Raw genomic sequence first — 18,628 nt, 5'->3', positions numbered from 1 at the left:
TTGATATTTATTTTGATTTGATCTGAGCATGGAACTGGGCATCCCGATTACCAGCCACTTTCTCGTGAATGACAAGTGAATCAACACTCATCGTGAGAATAACCCACCTAGCATGGAAGATACTGACAGCCCCCAGTCACTACATGAGTGATTCGGGCATACAAACAGATTATTTGAAGGTTTAGAGCTTGGCACATGCAAATTTACTTGGAACGGCGGGTAAATACCGCATATAGGTAGGTATGGTGGACTCATATGGAACAACTTTGGGTTTATGGAAGTGGATGCACAAGCAGTATTCCCGCTTAGTACAAGTGAAGGCTAGCAAAAGATTGAGGAGCGACCAACTAGAGAGCGTCAACAGTCATAAACATGCATTGAGATTAACCAACATTGAGTGCAAGCATGAGTAGGATATAAATCACCATGAACATAAATATCGTAGAGGCTATGTTGTTTTTGTTTCAACTACATGCGTGAACATGTGCCAAGTCAAGCCACTTGAATCATTCAAAGGAGGATACCATCCTATCATACTACATCACAACCATTTTAAAAGCATGTTGGCACGCAAGGTAAACCATTACAAACTCCTAGCTAATTAAGCATGGCATGAGTAACTATAATCTCTAATTCATTGGAAACATGTTTCATTCATAATGGGCTGAATCAAGAACGATGAACTAACCATACTTACAAAAACAAAATAGGTCGAGTTCGTACCAGCTTTTCCTCATCTCAATCATTTCATCAAATATCGTCATTATTGCCTTTCACTTGCACGACCGAACGGTGTGAATAATAATAAGCGTGCACGTGCATTGGACTAAGCTGGAATCTGCAAACATTTATTCAAAGGAGAAGACAAGGTAATATGGGCTCTTTGTTAGATAAACAATAATGCATATGAGAGCCACTCATCATTTTCATCGTGGTCTTCTCCTCTCACCCCAAAGAAAGGAAAAATAATTTCAAAGAAACACACTGAAATATTTTTTGAATTTTTGTTTTTCTGAAGAAAGTAAAACAAGAACAAGAAAAACTATTTACACGGGAAAGCTCCCAACAAGCAAAAGAAGAATGCGAAATCTTTTTGGGTTTTCTTTTAATAGTACTACTAAATAAACATGGAAAGGAAAGAAGCTATAACTATTTTTTTGGATTTTCTCAAAGTTTTTCAAACACACAAGAAGAAAGCGAGAAAAATAAATAAACTAACATGGTTAATACAATGAAAAAGTATGAACACCGACAACTGGAATGAGTGTGTGAACATGAATGTAATGTTGGTGAGAAATACATACTCCCCCAAGCTTAGGCTTTTGGCCTAAGTTGGTCTAGGGCCACGGTTGGCCTGGCAGATATCCAAAGTTGTAGTCGGCATTGTACTGGGATGCGGCAGCTACTGCCTGAAGGGCTGCAGCATGGAGGCGAGCGGCCTCCACCTCTCTCTCATACTCGTTTGCCTCCTCTCTAGTTATAAAATATCTCCCTTTTACCTGAAAGTTAAAGAAGGCAAGAGCAGGAAGGGTAATATGGACAGCACGCTGTCTGTCAAAGATTAGTCGGTACAGGAGGGACTATTCGTTCCTCACAAGAAACTGATAGCGTACCAAAGCATTATAATCAAGGAAAGCAAGCGGTAACTCAATGTCATTCCCCTTTATGGGTACCCCGAGATAATTAGCTAGACGGGTGGCATAAATCCCACCAAAGAAATCTCCATCTGTAGCATTAAGATGTAACCTCCTCGCAAAAATAGCCCCCAAGTTATATCATTTATCACCCGTTACCGCACACTTGAGGACACTAAGATCCGACGCACAAAGGTGGCTATGATCATGTTTACCATTAATGCATCTACCTATAAAGAGAGCAAAATAATGTATGGCAGGAAAATGAATGCTCCCCACGGTAGCTTGTGTAATATTTCTAGTTTCTCCCACAGTGATGCTAGCAAGGAAATCATTATACTCAGTTTTGCGAGGCTCACTAAGTATGCCCCGTTGTGGAATTTTGCATGAAACACTAAAATCTTCAAGGTCCATGGTATACGATTTATCATATAGATCAAATAAAACAGTATGAGTATTGCGCTGGGATGTAAATTTGAATCTGCACACAAATGAATCAGTGAGGTGATAGTACTTCCGACACTTATCTGACACGAAATCCTCAAGGCCAGCATTTTGTACGTACGCATCAAATTCCTCCTTGAAACTTGCATGAACCATGAATTGATCCCACGACCATTCGCAAGGCCGTATTGGAGCTTCTCTTGGTGGTTGAAGATCCGGCTCACGTATCGCGAGCCTTGGGGTTGCTTCCTCGAGGAACCACCTTGGTATATTTCCTAAACATTCTTCTTCCTCTGAAAAATTTCTGAAATTTTTAGTGACTCAAAATGAAAGTGAACCAAACTCAACAGGATTGATAGCAACTAATCTTACAAGTGCCTAGAGGCTATATCATGCATCAAAACTACCTTGGACCATATAAATTTGACATGCAAGCTCAAGAACAGGGTCACCTTAGCAGCAAAAATCTGCAATAAATAAAGCACTAGAACAAAAACTAATTGGACCATTGGAGGAGTCACATACCGAAGAACAAACCCCCAAAACAGTTTTGCAAATGGAGCTTTGCACAAGGAGATCAAAAATGGCAGCAAGATGAGCAAGAACACGGGTTTGAGCAACGGGGTGATTTTTTATGGAGGAAGATGAAGTGGATGGGTGCTGGAATAAGTGAGGGGGCCCATGTGGGACCCACAAGGTAGGGGCGCGCCTAGGGCGGTAGGGCACGCCCTCCACCCTTGTGGTCCACTGATGCAGCCCCCTGGTGTGTTCTCAGTGCCAAAAATCCTTAAATATTCTATAAAAAACGTACTAAATTTTCAGGGCCTTTGGAGAACTTTTATTTTTAAGACATTTGTTTATTGCACAAAAAATTCAGAAAATAGACACATAATACTATTTTTGCTTTATTTATTCTAAATAACAGAAAGTAAAAGGTGGGTACAGAAAGTTGTGCTTTCTAAATTCATCCATCTCATGCTCATCAAAAGGAATCCATTAACAAGGTTGATCAAGTCTTATTAACAAACTTCTTTTGAATAACATGAAACCGGAGAATTTTTTAATAACACTAGGTCACCTCAATGGGGATATGCATGTCCCCAACAATAAGAATATCATATTTCTTTTTGATAGCAGGGAGAGGGAATTCAAAACATCCAACACTAATAGTTGAATTTTTTCCAATAGAATTGATACTATGAACTTGAGGTTGTTTCTTCGGAAAGGGTACCATATGCTCATTACCATTAACATGAAAAGTGACATTGCCTTTGTTGCAATCAATAACAGCCCCTGCAGTATTCAAAAAGGGTCTACCAAGGATAATCGACATACTGTTGTCCTCGGGAATATCAAGAATAACAAAGTCCGTTAAAATAGTAACATTTGCAACTACAACAAGCACATCCTCACAAATACCGATCGGTATAGCAGTTGATTTATCAGCCATTTGCAAAGAGATTTCAGTTGGCGTCAACTTATTCAATTCAAGTCTACGATATAAAGAGAAAGGCATAACACTAACACCGGCACCCAAATCACACAAAGCGGTTTTAACATAGTTTCTTTTAATGGAGCATGGTATAGTTGGTACTCCTGGGTCTCCTAGTTTCTTTGGTACTCCACCCTTAAAAGTGTAATTAGCAAGCGTGGTGGAAATTCCAGCTTCCAGTATCTTTCTTTTATTTTTAATAATATCTTTCATATACTTAGCATAAGGAGACATTTTTAGAATATCAGTCAAACGCATAAGCAAAAAGACCGGTCTAAGCATTTCAACAAAGCGCTCAAAATCCTCATCATCCTTTTTCTTGGATGGTTTAGGAGGAAAGGGCATGGGTTTCTGAACCCATGGTTCTCTTTCTTTACCATGTTTCCTAGCTATGAAGTCTCTCTTATCATAACGTTGATTCTTAGGTTGTGGGTTATCAAGATCAACAGCAGGTTCAATCTCCACATCATTATCATTACTAGGTTGAGCATCAACATGAACATCAACGTCAACATTAGGACTAGGTTCATGTTCATCACCAGATTGTGTCTCAGCATCAGAAATAGATATATCATTTGGATTCTCAGGTGTATCTTTAACAGGTTCACTAGAAGCATGCAAAGTCCTATCCGTTTTCTTTTTCTTTTTATTGCTAGGAGCACTAGGTGCATCAGTATTAATTCCCTGAGAATCTTGCTCGATTCTCTTAGGGTGGCCTTCAGGATACAAGGGTTCCTGAGTCATTCTACCACCTCTACTCATAACTCTAACAACATTATCATTATTCTTACTATTCAACTCATTGAGCAAATCATCATGTGCCTTAAGTACTTGTTCTACTTGAGTTTTAACCATGGAGCATGCTTACTAATAATCTTAGATCACTAATAGTTCTACTCATATAATCACCCAAGCAGTCAAGCATGTAAGCATTACATTCCAATTGTCTACTAACATAAGCATTGAAATTTTCTTGTTTAACAATAAAATTATCAAACTCGTCCAAGCATTGACTAGCAGACTTATTATAAGGAATATCACCTTCATAAAATCTATAGAGAGAATTTACCTCTACTACCTGTGTCGGGTTATCAAGACCATGTATTTCTTCAATAGGCGGTAAATTCTTAACATCTTCAGCTTTAATACCCTTTTCTTTCATAGATTTCTTTGCCTCTTGCATACCTTCAGGACTGAGAAATAGAATACCTCTTTTCTTCGGATTGGCTTAGGAATTGGTTCCAGGAAGTGTGCAATCATTATCATTACTCAATATATTATTCAATAGCAATTCAGCTTGCTCAACAGTTCATTCCCTGAAAACACAACCAGCACAACTATCTAGGTGGTCCCTAGAAGCATCGGTTAGTCCATTATAAAAGATATCAAGTATTTCATTTTTCTTGAGAGGATGATCAGGCAAAGCATTACGTAATTGGAGAAGCCTCCCCCAAGCTTGTGGGAGACTCTCTTCTTCAATTTGCACAAAGTTAAATATTTCCTTTAAAGAAGCTTGTTTCTTATGAGCAGGAAAATATTTTTCAGAGAAGTAATAAATCATATCCTGGGGACTACGCACACAACCAGGAGCAAGAGAATTAAACCATAACTTAGCATCACCCTTTAACGAGAAAGGAAACAATTTAAGAATATAGTAATAGCGAATTTTTCCTCATGAGCAAATAGGGTGGCTATATCATTCAATTTAGTAAGATGTGCCACAACACTTTCAGATTCATAACCATAGAAAGGATCAGATTCAACCAAAGTAATTAACTCAGGATTGACAGGGAATTCATAATCCTTATCAGTAACAAAGATAGGTGAAGTATCAAACTTAGGATCATATTGCATTCTAGCATTCAAAGACTTTTCTTTCCACTTGCACAATAATTTCTTAAGATCATCTCTATCCTTACAAGCAAGAAAGTCCCTAGCTACCTCTCCATCCATAACATAACCCTCAGGCATAACAGGAAGTTCATATCTAAGAGAGCTAGGACTAACAGGTGTTTCAAAGTTTTCAGTCTCAATAACTTCATCAGTTTCAGAAATATCATCATCTTCAGCATAATCAATAGTTCTAACTCTAGCAAGGTGTTCATCAAGTAATTCACCCAGTGGCACAGTTTTATCAAGCAAAGTAGTAGCATCATAAGCATCATTCATAGCAGAAGTAGCATCATCAATAACATGTGACATATCAGAATCAATAGCAGGTGTAGGTGTCGCAAGCTTACTCAAAACAGAAGGTGAATCAAGTGCAGAGCTAGATGGCAGTTCCTTACCTCCCCTCGTAGTAGAGGGAAAATCTTGGTTCTAGTATCTTTCAAATTCCTCATAGTGATCAACAGATATAAATCCCAAGTGACTCAGAGAATAGAGCTATGCTCCCTGACAACGGCGCCAGAAACAGGTCTTGATAACCCACAAGTATAAGGGATCGCAATAGTTTTCGAGGGTAGAGTATTCAACCCAAATTTATTGATTCGACACAAGGGGAGCCAAAGAATATTCTCAAGTATTAGCAGCTGAGTTGTCAATTCAACCACACCTGAAAGACTTAATATCTGCAGCAAAGTATTTAGTAGCAAAGTAGTATGGAAGTAACGGTAACGGTGGCAAAAGTAACAGTAGCAGTTTTGTAGCAATTGTAACAGTGGCAACGGAAAAGTAACGTGGCAAAGATCAATATGTGAAAAGTTCGTAGGAAATGGATCAATGATGGATAATTATGTCGGATGGCATTCATCATGCAACAGTTAGAACCTAGGGTGACACAGAACTAGCTCCAATTCATCAATATAATGTAGGCATGTATTCCGAATATAGTCATACGTGCTTATGGAAAAGAACTTGCATGACATCTTTTGTCCTACCCTCCCGTGGCAGTGGGGTCCTAATGGAAACTAAGGGATATTAAGGCCTCCTTTTAATAGAGAACCGGACCAAAGCATTAGCACTTAGTGAATACATCAACTCCTCAAACTACGGTAATTACCGGAAAGAATCCCAATTATTGTCACCTTGGGGTATGCGGATCATAACTCGTAATAGGTGTCTACAACTTGCAAGATAGGATCAAGAACACAAATATATTCATGAAAACATAATAGGTTCAGATCTGAAATCATGGCACTAGGGCCCTACTGACAAGCATTAAGCATAGCAAAGTCATAGCAACATCAATCTCAGAACATAGTGGATACTAGGGATCAAACCCTAACAAAACTAACTCGATTACATGATAAATCTCACCCAACCCATCACCATCTAGCAAGCCTACGATGGAATTACTCACGCACGGTGGTGAGCATCATGAAATTGGTGATGGAGGAAGGTTGATGATGATGACGGCGTCCATTTCCCCTCTCCGGAGCCCCGAGCCGATCTGCCCTCTCGATGAAGTACAGGAGGCGGCGGCGGCTCCGTATTGTAAAACATGATGAATCCTTCTCTCTGATTTTTCGCCATAAGTGAATATATGGAGTTGGAGTTGAGGTCGGTGGAGGTCCAGGGGACCCACAAGTCAGGGGCGCACCCTAGGGGGGCCTCCACCCTTGTGGACAGCCGGTGGGTCCCCTCTGGAACATTCTTTCGCCAATATTTTTATTATTCCAATAATATTCTCCGTAAATTTCCAGGTCATTCCGAGAACTTTTATTTCTGCACAAAAATAACACCAAGGCAATTCTGCTGAAAACAACGTCAGTCCGGGTTAGTTCTATTCAAATCATGCAAATTAGAGTTCAAAAACAAGGGCTGAAGAGTTTGGAAAAGTAGATACGATGGAGACGTATCAGCGATCGACAAAGCAGTTGGCACCACGTATTGCTGGGATGCCGCGTGTAAGTTGTTTTCATCTGATTTTAATGATAACGCCATGACACTATTTGAACTTTTTGTGATGATTGGCATATCCCCGTTTGAGCAGAATTTGAGTAGAACTATGGCAATGTATTAGAGACGCCGTAAATCAGCTATATTTGGAATGAGTTAATTCGTGCGATTGTGACCATTTCATTACATTGTACCCTTGAATAATCAAACGGTTAGGAAGATATGGATATTCTCCTTACTTTATAGTAATCTATATACTACTAATATGAGTGTGTATCAATAGCCATGTTAGTTTCCTCATTTTAATGATGTAGAAACATGCATCACACTGTTGGTTTCATCTAACCATACATTAGGGAAGTAAATGTGCATATGGAGAACTCTATATTTGGAAGTAGTGAAATCCTATAATGCTTACCATGTGTGCATACCTATATTCGCCCTTCAGCAATCAATGGCTAAAATAATATCCTCACAAGAATTTTGCCCACAGAACATGAGTATATAACAATGCATGGTCTTTTAGTTTCCTTGAAGAATTTGTTTGCGAGGACAGAACATGATTACTCCCTGTGTTCCCAAATGTAAGTCTTTTTAGAGATTCCAACAAGGGACTACATACGGAACAAAATGAGTGAATCTTCACTCTAAAATATGTCTATATACATGTGTATGTTGTAGTCCATTTCAAATCTCTAAAATGACTTATATTTAGGAACGGAGGGAGTACATAACATGCATGAGATGGTAGTTTCCTGTGAAGAATCGATTGTGAGATAACATGAGTACAACCATGCACAACACTTCTATATTTTCGAACCCAACATACATTTCCATGTATTTTCCTCTCAGTTCCAATGGGGATAGATCAATGTTGTTTCTTGCATTATCCTACTCATACTCTGAACAATGTTGATCTTACATTAACAATGTCAGTCCTTTTTGATATGATGCAGTGTCCCTATAGTTACCGCCCTTTGTAATCACACCACCTTTGCTAAAAACAGGGAAGCACAACTGGTTCCTCGCTCGATCGAACGACGGCAGAAGACTGATGATCATTCGCACACATGAGCCGGAAAAGTTATATTGCAAAAATCCCACTATGTACAAGCACCGTGAAATATGTGAGTATTCGGATAGTGGAGGTTACGTCTATGAGCAGGATACCAACTTGTTGGGGCCTTCAGGATTTTTGAGTTGGAGGCGGGTAAACAGCCTTGGTTCGCACTCTCTGATTCTCGGACTCAATTATCTGATTAACCAGGAGATCACCGTTGGCAAGGACCTTGATGGCAGAGAGGCTCTGTTTGCTAGGGAATACTGTGTCTACACGGCCAGCCCTAGGACTTCGGGAGAAGACTCCCCTGATTTTCAATGATACAACCCGCAGCCAAAAGAAGGTGAGAATGACAAAGGCATCTGTATTAAATTTGATCCTTGGATGTCTCAAGTCCGACATGCAGTGATGTGGTTCAAGCCTTCAGGTTGATAGGTAATTGGGCTATTGCGGCGAAAGGGTGGAGTTGTGGTTTCTCTGAAGCACTAGTGGCTATAGCGGGGCTTCAAATTATGATGGTGTTGGATCATCTCTTTGAATGACTTTGTTGTCTTTGCTGCTGGTTTTGGATGGGTAGTTCTTTCTTTTGTTATGCATATTCCTTGTCATTTGGTCATCCTCGTCTATGTCCTCTTACTATGTAATAGTTGCTTCTGTTTAGAATGTCATTCTTGTCTGGATCACGAGAGTCTGAGCGCTGCAGATGGGTGCGTTTTGGTGGTGTAGCAAGACTTCTTATGAACTATCATGTCTTGCTGTTTATGTCAGTGGTAGTCACTAGTCAGTGTTTGAATGTTGTATATATCATTGTTTCGAACTGTTTATTGTCTCGAACTACTGGTGGGCTAAATGAGGGCATCACCATTCTCCAGTGTTCAGAGTATATCCTTTTTCAAGTTATAATTTGAGCTCAGTGTCTTTTTGATGATGTACACTTGTTTGGGCCAGTGAGGTGTCGTTGAATATGGCCCGAGTAGTAACGCAATGCCAAACAGGTCAATTATGACTCTCATGTCGGGTGCTCAAAAAAAGAAAGAAATAGGACTCTTAGGCCGACATGTGGGCGCCACCGGTGTTTTCATGCGCTTGCGCGCCGAGAGCATATTGGCAAAATTCATGCTACCTTTTCATCCCCAATCTCCCGCCCCTCCCCCATATCTGGAATCTCGATTCCTACTCTAGTTCCCCCAAACCCCCCTCCTATACTCCCTGTACTCAAGCATACTATCATGTTGCCGGTCAACGCGGATCTCCGAGCCGGAGATCCTAAGGTCTGTCCTGCCTTCGTGCACTGCGTGCTGTCGCTTAATAGTGGCGTGGCGGCACTTGATGACCGGTTTGCCGGCAAAGTGCTGATGGTAACCATCAACGGCGACCGGCCTCCCGTCTCGCCGGACGACCTTGTCAGAGCTCTTGGCATTACGCGCGACATCCAAATAAGTGACTTGCTCGTCGAAGTATGTCAGCCACCGGCTGATTTATTCATCAGGTTCCAGACAACTTTCGATTGCAGTCATGTGTTCGAATCTTCCTGGCATTTGTTCTGCAATGGCGCGCTGGTGAGATTTCATCGGTGGCACCCAGGATGGGGCTCGGTGCCCTCTGAGCTTGAGTTTTTAACAAAGCTTACCTTCCACGGCATGCCTTGACGTGCTTGGAATAGCGAGTCCATGATTGAGCTTATCAAAGACCTAGGAGGTGAGCTCGTAAGTATGTTTGTTCCTCCAGACAGCTGGGCTCTGACGGTTATGGCATGGATGAAGAAGCCGTCCACCATACAGAAGGTGATTGGTGTTGAGATACCAGTGCAGGAACCGGGGTTGTACTATTTGTCGCCACCAAGGCTGCCGTGGACCATGCTAGGGATGTACCTGCAACTGGGCCGATAATTGTACACAAGATCCTAAAATAAGCGCAGCCTAGCCTATGTTTCTTTTAATAAAATGCACATCTTAGTTCATTTTTTAATAAAATGCTACGTCTTCGCACAGAAGGAAGTGCCTCCTTATTACATGCAAGAAAAATGATTCCTCCCCCTGCTAGCTCGGAGGCTGACTTGTGGGCCTACTAAGTTGACACGTACGCAGGGCTTTGTTAACCTAGTCAACAAACGATTCTAGCAGCAGTGACCATTGGATTAACATCCAACAGCCGCGTTGCTTCTTAAATTTCCGATCTTCTTGCTCCAGCCGCCGAAACCAGCACCTGCTAGACTGCCTGCTACTGCCTCCCGTGGCAGGCTATGCTGCCAGCGCTGGCCATGCCATCCCTCTACTCACCCACACCTCCTGTTATTCTCCGGCGACGGCAGCCTCACACCGCAGCCTAAGCAGTCAACCCTCATACCCCCCTTCGCGTGGGCATCCACTGCCGCGTCTTCCCCGGCTCTGCGTCGTTCCCTTCCTAGGCCTTCCCGTCGTCCACCGGCTTGGTGCTCTCGGCGTGGCATGGTCAACGTGGTCAACGAATGAAAGCCATTGGAAGACGACTGTACGCGGTGACGCTAAGAGCTGGACCCACTAGCTACATCTTCGGATGCAAGGAAGTGCCTCCATATTGCATGCAAAAAAATGATTCCTCTCGTTGACAGCTTGGACCCACCAGCTATATCTTCGCACGCAAAGAAGTGCCTCCTTATCCTCCCTGACTGTTGGGACCCACCCGGTAGAAGCGTACGTAGCATTGTCTGGGTGGTCGCCAACGTGTACGTACATACTAGCTGATCGGTGTCTCTGCAAAAATGACCCATGGCCGAGCAAGCAACGACACGTGTAGTAGTAGAGCCCCCGACGTAGCAGTTCAGGCAGTCAAATCTAAACCGTGTACACATACGTATAGCCAAATGCCAAAAAATACAGCCACATATGTACATCTGTGCGGGGTCCCGAATGCCTACTCGCGCATATGTACGGCCAGGGCTTGTGTACATGGAAAGGCAGCTAACGGCAGCAATGGCGTCCTGTTAATCAGCAGCCAACCGGCTGGGTCGGAACGGAGAAGCTGTGTCGTGCTCATCGGGAGGCGAGGGAGTTCGTCGTGTTCATCAGGAGCCAACCGTCTATGACAGAACAGCCAAAATGAGGCCTGGCGTACCACAGAACGGAGGAAACGGACTTGTGTTTGAGCTCCTACGGTCGAAACGGGGTGCTGTTGATCGGGAGGGGTGTGGCGTACTGCAAAACGGAGGAAATAGACTTGTGTTGGAGCGCCTACAGTCAGAATGGGATCCTGTTCATCGAGACGGGTGTGGCATACCGCATAACGGGACTCCATGGGTTACTGTTCATCCACCGTCTAGTGCCTCGCTCCAGCCTCTACGCCTCCACGGGCTACTGTTCATCCATCGTCGACTTCCTCTAGCCTCTCCACTTGCTACTGTTCATCCACCGTTGACTTCCTCTAGCCTCCACCAGCCACTGTTCATCCACGGGCTACTGTTCATCCAGCCTCGACCGGCTACTGTTCAACTAGCCCTCCACGGGGCCCTGTTCATCCAGCCTCCACTGGCTACTATTCAACCAACCCTCCATGGGGTCCTATTCATCCACCACCAACAGACTCGGGTGTGGCGGCCTCCTCGATCGGCCGGGGTCCTGTTCATCTAGCGGCAACAGCCTACTACTACCACGGAGTCCTGTTCATCCAACCCCCACCAGGAACTGTTCATCCCACCCAATGATACGTCTCCAACGTATCTATAATTTGATTGTTCCATGCTGTTATATTATCATTCTCGGATGTTTTACAATCATTTTATAGTCATTTTATATCATGTTTTGGTACTAACCTATTGACATAGTGCCCAGTGCCAGTTGCTGTTTTCTGCATGTTTTTTACATCGCAGGAAATCAATATCGAACGGAGTCCAAACGCAGTGAAACTTTTTGTGGATTTTTTTGGACCAGAAGACATCCAGTGGGCCAAAGAAGTACCGAAGAGGGAGCCCGAGGTGAGCACAAGACACCAGGGCGCGCCTGGGCCATCAGGCGTGCCCTGGTGGGTTGTGCCCACCTCGGTGGCCTCCCACACCGCCTCTTTGATCTATAAATACCCCAATATTCCAGAAACCCTAGGAGAGTCGACGAAAATCAATTCCAGCCACCGCAAGTTCCAGAAACACCAGATCCAATCTAGACACCATCATGGAGGGGTTCATCATGCCCATTGGTGCCCCTCCGATGATGCGTGAGTGGTTCTTTGTAGACCTACGGGTCCGTAGTTAGTAGCAAGATGGCTTCCTCTCTCTCTCTCTTTTGAGTCTCAATACAATGGTCTCTTGGAGATCCATATGATGTAACTCTTTTTTATGGTGCGTTTGTTGGGATCCGATGAACTTTGAGTTTATGATCCGATCTATGTTTTTATCCATGAAAGTTATTTGAGTCTTCTTGATCTCTTATATGCATGATTGCTTATAGCCTCGTATTTCTTCTCCGTTATTTGGGTTTTGTTTGGCCAACTTGATCTATTTATCTTGCAATGGGAAGAGGTGCTTTGTGATGGGTTCGATCTTACGGTGCTTGATCCCAGTGACAGAAGGGGAACCGACACGTATGTATCGTTGCTATTAAGGATACCAAGATGGGGTTTATTTCTACATAAATAGATCTTGTCTACATCATGTCATCGTTATTATTGCATTACTCCGTTTTTTCATGAACTTAATACACTAGATGCATGCTGGATATCGGTGGACGTGTGGAGTAATAGTAGTAGATGCAGGCAGAAGTCGGTCTACTAATCTTGGACGTGATGCCTATATAATGATCATTGCCTGGATATCGTCATGATTATTTGAAGTTCTATCAATTGCCCAACAGTAATTCGTTTACCCATCGTTTGTTATTTTTCTCGAGAGAAGCCACTAGTGAAATCTACGGCCCCCGGGTCTCTTCTTTATTATATTTGTCTTTGCGATTTATTTTTATTTGCTTTTATTTTCAGATCTATTAAACCAAAAATACCTTGCTGAATTTTATTTGCTTTTATTTGCATCTATCAATCTAGTACAACTTTCTCACGTCCATTTGCCAATTTATGGTGCCGTTGCCCGAAAGGGATTGACAACCCCTTTAATACGCTGGGTTGCGAGTATTTGTTGTGTGTGTGCAGGTGTCGTTCACGTAGTGTTGCGTGGTTCTCCTACTGGTTCGATAACCTTGGTCTCATCACTGAGGGAAATAGCTGCCATTGCTAAGCTGCATCATCCCTTCCTCTTTGGGGAAATATCGACGTAGTTCTAGCATACATCACCCAACAACGGTCACTGTTCATCAAGAGGCAAGTTCAATCGACTTCAGTTAGCAGCACCAGCAAAGGAATCACTCAAGTTCAGTTAACAGCCAAGGGATCGATCGCTCGGGTTCAGTAAAGCGCGTTGCTAGTGCAATCGCTCGGATTCAGTAAGCGAACTGCCCGCTTTAGAGCCCAACACCTCACACACACGTGCATACGTGTACGAGAGAAACGTGCAAACCTCCGTGCCACGCTCGGCCCCGACCACCCACCATAACCGGGAACTCGCCGATATTTTCCCCGCCCTCGCTTCTACCATGCTTTTTTCCGTCATGGATGGCCCAAAGAATGTCATGCAGGTACGTCCCCGGCCCGCCTAGGACGAAAAGCCCATTTTCTGTCATGATTTTTTGTCATAGAAGTAGGAGCCCACCACATCTATGATAATACGTTCTTTTGTCACAATTATCGTAATAGAAGTGTCATAAGCGTGATAGGAAAAAAATTCGTTTGGCCCAAAATGTCATGGATGTGTCTTTTTTTGTAGTGTTTCCTTTAGCAAGTTCTTTGTGGGTGAGGTTGCTTCTGATTCGTCGAGCAATTTGCGCAGTTGAAACTGAAGTAAATCAGTTGTTGGCTCACGAGCTGGCAGAGGCGGAGTAATACGATCTTGAAAATCTTCAGCTGAAAACCCTTGATCAATATACTCATAAAGTTCTTTGAGATCAGAGTTTCTCAATTGCTTCTTGGAGAAGAACTTCCGAAGCAATTTCCATAGACGCTTCTTGTTTTCAGCGGTAATCATGTGCACAACTTTTGTAAGGTTGTTGATGGCATTCAATTCGGCAGCCAAATGTTCTTTCTCTTGGCGATCCTCAGCTATATGCTTCAACAGAAGCTGTTGAGTGCGCAAACTCACTTCAAGGTGTGAAGGAGGTTGAGTATTCGGCAGTCGATCACACTGAGGTAGCCGTGGCCCATTGAATATGTTGTGGTAATCTGGAATGCTTGACACTGATTTTTCCCTAAGAGGATTCCTCCATGACATGCAGCGTATCATGCATGGGAGGAATGAAGCTTTTGTGACTGACTTTGGCTAAATATTTGGTTTTCATTGCATAGTCAACCACCTTTTGGATCCAAGGCCCAAAATATTTGACTGTCTTCGGATGTTGAGCAGAATCCATCAGGATGCACAGAAACATGTCTTCGACATTGAATATGTATCCTTGGGAGATGGCATAGATGGTGTTTCGAAGAACATTAGATATAGAATTGTTACAATTCATTCCAACCAGAGGAGAGATGGTGTAGGTGAGCAAATGACTAAGAGTTTGATTGTCAAAAGTCAAGTGCTCGGGCAAGGGAGGATCAGTGCAGTCATGAATTTTGTCTTGATCCATTGTGCACTGGAAATCTTCATCAGAAATTGCATCAATGTTGTGAACTCGAATTTCTGTCTTTCCATGTTCGAACTGAGGGAAATGAAAATGAGACACAAAATCCATAGCACAGCACTTTATTCTTTTCGCTTCGGTCATCCATTCCATGATCCACTTTGTGCTATCAGATGCATCACCAGTGATGTATGGAGTGGCATAGAATTGAATGATAATCTCTTTGTTCCTTGGATGTTGATATGCAAAGATATGCGTGAGGCCAAAATCTTTGATAAGTTCCAATACTTGATTGAAGCAGACAATATTCTTCATCGCAGTGATATCCGGGAACTCATGAGGAAAAATCTTGCGGCTATCATATAGGATCCAAGAATAATATATAGCCTGTTCTTGAGTCCAAAACCAAGGCGATTCAAAAGTGCGAGGCTTGTTGTATGGACTCTCTTGAAAGAACTGCAGATGAGTGTTCCTATTGAAAAGTGGCCCTTTGACGCCAATAACGATAGAAAATAATGGCAGTTGCTCGCGAAGATATGGATATTTGAGCTCATCTTCAAGGGAAATCACTTCATCACCATATATTACGGAGTCTGAGTGATGTGCAGAAACTGACTTTGCTGCAGAAGGACCATCATCTGAAATCTTCTTCGAGGTGTTGAGGGAAATTCAAAGTGGAGAGGGAGTAGTTACTTTATCAAGCACTGACGACTGGGGAGGATGTTCTTCGGTAGTCGGTTGAGGTTCCTCGGGAGGAATACATTCATTTGTCTCAACATGATCTGGAGAGGCTTGGTGCACAGACTGAGGAATTTCACCTTCTTCTGATACATTTTGTTGAGAAGTATTTGCTTCATGAACAGGAGAGGCCAAAGGCACTGGTTCAGTTGGCCTTGGCGACATAGGAGCATCGATAACTGGTTCATGAGCTTGAGAGGGAATAGCAGGCTCAGGTGTGTTTTCCTTCTTTGGTACAACATCTGGAGACTTTTCTTTCGTGGGAGGAGGAGGAGCACTTTTATTTGAATTTTCTTCTTCTTCTTTTGCTTCGACAGATCAATATGCCCCTTGAGAAGATCATTATATCGGTGACTTGGGCTTGACGAGGCATATCTTGCAAACAATTTGATCTGGATCAGAATGAAATCCTAATCGTCTGTTCCGAAGGATAGTCCAAGACTCGATTGACATCCACATATGATTCTTCAAGTTGTTTGATGACAAACTTGAATTTTTGCAGCTTTCATTCGGTTGTCGAGATCATCGAGCTGGGCAGTGAGGTTACTGATCTGAACAGAGTCATCTTTCATGTCCTGAACCAGAGCGGAAGCTTGAGCAATAACTTCAGAGGGAATGGGCAAAGATGCCACTTCTCCATCAAACAGGTTTTCCACAATTCTGTCAAGCTGCTCCATGATGAATACTCGATTGTAGGAATGAGGTGCATCGGAGCCATCATAGATCTATGCAGCAGGAGCAGTCTGAACAAGATTTTGCTTGGTCAGAGGCATTGTAGCCAAAGGTTGTGTCAGCTTCGGAGCAAATTGAGCTGCTTTTTCCTTCACTGTATTTCCTTGCGGAGCACTTTGCTTGGCAGAGGGAGCAGTGATTTTCTTCACCTTTTACTTCGGGAGTTTTTCTCCTGGCTTAGCTGCGCCTACTGGGGCATCAACTACCAAATCTTGCAGATCTATTACATCAGGATGAGGAGCTGTATTTACTTCATCAACCATTGTAACAGTGGTAGGAGGAGTATTTCTCTTCAATGGGTTCTTCTTCGGAGGTGCTATTGGGACCGCACTTGCTCGAAGATCAGGCAGAACGGTGGATGTAGTGATGTTCACTTATTCTGAAAGAGTTGCGTCAATTTCTTCTCGTGTGAGTGGAGGATCATCTTGATCGGAAGAATCACTTTCACGCTCCATTGGTTTAGCAGGCCTTCTCTTTGGCACGCTCTTTTTCTTAAGCGCAGCAGATCTGGGATCATGTTCCTTCTGATTTTCCATCAGCCTTTTTCTTTTTGACGTTTGATTTGGTGAGACGACGATTTTCTTCCTCTCTTGCTTGCTCCTTTTTAGCCTTCTTGGATCTCTTTTCAGCATTCTTTAGGCGCTTGGCCTTTTCTTCGGGATAAGAATCAGGTGTTTTGAGCGAAGACTCATCGGCATCAGGAGGTGGAGGAGGCCTTTGTTGGGGATCGCTTGCTCGAATGAGTCCAATTTCTCGACAGTCACCCTAAGGAGGATGGAAAGCAAAATTGTTAGCAAACCGAGGATGAACCATCTTATAGTGAAACCACTTGCGCACCCAGTGGCCCCGAATCCTTAGCAGAAGCTTCTTCCTTTGTGATGAATCTTCTCCTGGTGCACTGTTGTAATCATCATGAGAGATGTACTGTGCTGAATTTGTGAAGGGTTGCCTGCCACCTTTCCTTTTCTTTGGAGCATCTGCTTCTTGCTCGTTTTCATTTTGTTCGGATCTCTTCCTTTTGCTGGTAGATGGACCTACCATTGGTCCCTTGGCATTTGTAGCTTTAGACTCATCAGCAGTTCCCATGAATACCTCTTCTTCATCAGCCATACTGTGCGGTCTGGCAGAATCCTCAACTGACTGCATATACCATTCGTCGGCATAGGAGTTTTATAGCCCTTCATTTTGCAATCTTGCATTTTGAACTTCTTCAGGCATTCTTTTAGATATTTCTCCTGAGAAATGAAAATGCCATTTGCTTGTTGACGAATTTGCAGTCCGAGAAAGAACTTGAGTTCACCCATCATAGACATTTGATATTTACCGGACATCATTTTCCCGAACTCTAAGCTGCAAGCATTGTTAGTACAGCCGAAGATAATATCATCCACATAGATTTGACATATTAATAGATCATTATCAATAGTACGAGTGAAAAGTGTGGGATCAGTGGATCCTGGCTTGAACCCTTTGTCGAGCAAAAACTTCTTCAAGGTGTCATACCAAGCTCGAGGGGCTTGCTTTAGCCCATATAAAGCTTTCTTCAACCTGAAAACTTTGTTAGCAAAATCAGGGTGTTCAAAGCGAGGTGGTTGTCTAACATAAACTTCCTCATCAATTTCACCATTGAGGAAGACACTTTTCAATCCATTTGATAAAGCAAGATATTATTGTAATTGGCATAAGCGAGAAGAATGCGAATTGCCTCAAGGCGTGCAACATGAGCATATGTTTCACCGAAATCAATACTTTCTACCTGTGTGTACCCTTGAGCAACAAGTCATGCTTTGTTTCCCACCAGAATGCCATTCTCATCTTGCTTATTGCAGTAAATCCATTTCGTGCCGATGATATTGTGCTTCTTGGGATTAGGTTTGTCAACTAATTCCCACGCGTCATTTAATTTGAATTGCACCAACTCCTCTTGCATGGCATTCATCCAATCAGGATCATTCATGGATTCTTCATACTTGGTAGGTTCTGCCAATGAGACAAAGCAGAAACTGCCACAGTAATTAGCCAAACGAGTGCGCGAACGAGTTGTGGGTCGATAACC

The sequence above is a fragment of the Triticum aestivum genome, chromosome 3D (assembly GCF_018294505.1).
Source record: "Triticum aestivum cultivar Chinese Spring chromosome 3D, IWGSC CS RefSeq v2.1, whole genome shotgun sequence".
In the NCBI taxonomy this organism is placed as follows: domain Eukaryota; kingdom Viridiplantae; phylum Streptophyta; class Magnoliopsida; order Poales; family Poaceae; genus Triticum; species Triticum aestivum.
Note: the sequence above shows the minus strand (reverse complement) of the source record.